This window comes from Hesperophylax consimilis, chromosome 4, assembly GCF_061612785.1.
Source record: "Hesperophylax consimilis isolate HC1 chromosome 4, BYU_Hcon_1.0, whole genome shotgun sequence".
Lineage (NCBI taxonomy): Eukaryota > Metazoa > Arthropoda > Insecta > Trichoptera > Limnephilidae > Hesperophylax > Hesperophylax consimilis.
Genome location: NC_142839.1, coordinates 16,143,756 through 16,147,790, shown reverse-complemented (window position 1 = coordinate 16,147,790; position 4,035 = coordinate 16,143,756).

The following is a 4,035-nucleotide window of genomic DNA, read 5'->3' as shown; positions in this document are numbered from 1 at the left end:
GAAGATGATTAGTCACATTGACTAGGCAATGGACATAATTTGGTTAATGGTCTCGTGAGAAGAGAACCATTCGATGTACGAACCGTAGCGATACGTACAACGCCGTCGGGACCTGGGTGCAATTTGTCGACTCGCGCGAGAGGCCAGTGCAAAGGGACAGTATTTTCGAGTCGGATTATTACTACATCATTCACAGACAGTGAGTTGCAATCCTTGGTCCACTTGGAGCGCTGAGTTAGCGATTGGAGATATTCAAACTTCCAACGTTTCCAAAAATCCCGTTGGAAACGTTGAATGAGTTGCCAGCGATTCAGACGGTTGATTTTTAGATTAGTATAATCCTCGTCCGGCACGGAAGTCAAGGGTTCCAAAGTCAAAAAATGACCTGGAGTCAACACGCGTAAATCGTTTGGGTCAGAACTCATCGGGTAAAGAGGCCGAGAGTTTAGCATGGCCTCAATCTGCACGAATAGTGTCGTCAGCTCCTCGAAAGTTAACGTTTGGTTACCGATTAAGCGATAGAGATGAGTTTTAACCGATTTAACCTGAATCTCCCATACGCCACCGAAATGGGGACTCGATGGTGGATTGAAACGGAACTCAATTTGTTCTGACTGTGAAGCAGTCTGCATAAAGGAATTGAGCTGAGTCTTAGCTCCAACGAAATTCGTGCCGCAATCTGAGTGTATGACGTTTACACGACCTCGTCGACCTACAAATCGACGTAGCGCTGCAATAAAAGCTTCGGAAGACAGGTCAGAAGCGACTTCAAGATGTAGAGCCTTGGTGGTAAAACAGACGAATAAGCAAAGATAAGCCTTGTTTATCTTAGCGCCGCGATGGTTGCCGGCCTTTATACGAAACGGACCACCGTAATCAATGCCCACAATCGAGAATGGTTTGACCTGATTAACGCGAGCGGCGGGTAGGTCACTCATGAAAGGTTCTAGAGGTGCTGGATTTATGCGATAACATTGTATACACCTTGACAGACAATGTCTGATGGCGCGCTTGGGGGACAGAATCCAGAACTGCTGTGTCAAGAAATATTGCATTGTGTTAATGCCTGGGTGACAATGTTCTCGATGTACAGCGTCTATCACAAGATAAGTAAGCTTAGATTCGCGAGGAAGTAGGGCAGGATGTTTATGCTCGAATTCAAGCCCAGATCGTGATAACCTGCCACCCACCCTGAGAACACCGTAGTCGTCAATGAAGGGATTAAGCTTCCGCATTTGTTTCGACATAAGGTTCCCCTTTTTCAAGCGCGTGATATCATCATTAAAATGTACATGTTGAGTGCGTTTAACTACTGTCAAAAGTGAAGTGTGAATTTCGGCACGGTTTAATGGAAGATACAAACGACGAGATTCTTTATTCTGTAGGTTGTAGATGAATCTAAGACAGTAACCGAGAATGCGTTGGATTTTCCGAATCGAAGAAAATTTAACTAGTAATAGGTCCACCAGATTTTCGTCCTGTTGGACAAATAACGATCGAACTCGTTCCTCAGAGTGAAGTTCGATTTCGTCGACATTGCCATCGAAAGACGGCCAAGAATCGGATGACTGGATCAGCCACGAAGGCCCCGCCCACCATAACGTGTTATCGATCAGATCGGCTGGAGATTGACCACGAGAAGCGACATCCGCTGGATTATCTCCAGATGACACGTGATGCCAAGAAGTCCCTTCGAGGGTATCTTGAATGTGACTGACACGGTTAGCTACGAAAGTCTTCCAGCGACACGAAGGAGAACGTAACCAAGCGAGCACGATGGTTGAATCCGACCACGCAAAGGTATTGGAGATCGGAAGCAATGGTACGTATAAATCTTTGACGAATTTTAATAGATCTGCTAGAAGAACTGCCGCACACAGTTCAAGGCGAGGCAACGAAATCTTTTTTGTTGGGGCGACTCGAGATTTGGCGCAAACCAAATATATTTGGACTTTATCGTCAACATCCGTGATTCGCAAGTAAACTACCGCGCCATATCCAAGTTCCGAGCTATCTGAGAAGCCATGAAGTTGACACGACTCTATGTGAGGGAATGACACCCATCGAGGGATTTTGAACGACTTCAAGAGCGGTAATTGTTTAGTATAACGATCCCATTGACGAACAATGTCAACAGGGGGGGTGTCATCCCACCCAACCTTTAGAACCCACAACTTTTGTACTAGGGATTTGGCGAAAAACGTCAAAGGGCATAGAAAACCGAGAGGGTCAAAAACCCGAGCGACTTCACTGAGGATAGTGCGTTTAGTACACTCGCGATCGAGGCACAGGACTTCGAATGAAAATGTATCATGTCGTGGCTCCCACTTTAATCCCAATACCTTGAGAATGTGAGAGTTATCAACATCCATGGACACCAAGTCATTGAGGCAGTATTCCGGAGGCAGATCGGCGAGTAATTCTGGTTTGTTACTAGCCCACTTCCGCAATTCGAATTGACCTCGTTTGAACAGCTCGATAACTTCGGTTTTCGTTTGTTGAGCTTGTTCTAAGCTGTTACAACCGGTGACGATGTCATCTATGTAAATATCCGAAGTTAGCACATGACGCGCTAGCGGTAAATCATAACCTTCATCTTTGGTCAACTGTTTGACAGTACGACAAGCCAAAAATGGGGCAGAGGAGACACCATAGGTTACAGTGTTTAGTTGGTACTCTTGGATGGGTTCCGACGAATGAAAACGCCAAAATATTCTTTGGAAAGCGCTTCTGGTTCTTGAACCAATATTTGGCGATACATTTGTTGTACATCAGCAGTAAACACTACCGATGGTATACGGAATTTCAGCAAAAGCTCCAGCAGGTTCTTTTGAAGCTTTGGACCGATAAGCAAGGTATCATTTAACGAGGATCCGTTCACATCTGTCGCTGAGGCGTCGAAAACCACTCTTAACTTAGTGCTAGCGCTGCCTGGACGAAGAATGCAATGATGAGGTATGTGATACTTTCCCTTGTGCAAATCTTTTCCAGGAACACGAGTCATGTGACCACTGTGTAAATAATCAGTCATGAAAGCAGAATATTGTTCACGTAAGGTTGGATTTGCTATGAGTTTGCGCTCGAGTGAATGGAATCTGCGTAAAGCGATCTCACGCGACCCTGGGAAAGAGATATCCCTTCTCCTTTCTCGAAAAGGCAAGGATACGATGTATCTTCCCGAAGATCCGTCCCGTGAGTGGTCAGTGCAGTACATTTGTTCACAAAGTTGTTCCTCAGGAGTAAGGTGTGAAGACTGGGGAATGGTGTCTAATTCCCACAGTCGCTGGACCTCTTCGTGAAGCCGGTCCTCGTTAGTAACGATGAAAGATTTCGTTTCGTGAGCAGTGTCCGAACCAACTGAACCTAGAAGAAGCCAACCAAATGCAGAATTGAAAGCTGATGGCTGACGTGGACCACCATTCACATTACCAGGTCTCAGAAGAGAAGAGAAAACCTCAGCACCCAGAAAAAGATCAATCGGTCCCGGTTTGTGACAGTCAGGATCGGCAAGAGGCAAGTTTCTCAACTGATGCCACGATGACTTATCTAGACGAACAGTTGGCATGTTGCCGCAGATACTAGGCAGCGTAAGTGCCTTGATGTTGAAGAGAACCCGTCCCTTAACACCGATCTCTAATTGAATGACTCCCGACGTGGTTGCGGAAGATTGGCCTAAGCCGCTAACTCTCTGAGAACTGGCTTGACGAGGGATGCCTACGAGCTCCGCAGCGCGATCGGTGATGAAGTGAGCTTGACTGCCCGAATCGATCAATGCGCGAAAGGTTTGGAAACGGCCGGATGAATCGCGAATGCCAACATTGGCTGTTGACAATAGTACTATGGACTTGTCTCCTAAATTGGTGAGGACCTGAATTTTAGAGTCGGAAGAAGAAGTCTCCGGGTCCGTAGACGTCGTGGGGTGTTGATGCTGATCTTCCAAAGAAGCATTTTCGTCTCGATGGAGCAAAGTATGGTGTTTTTGCTGACATTTTTGACATGTAAACAAAGATTTACAATCTTTGAGATAATGAGAAG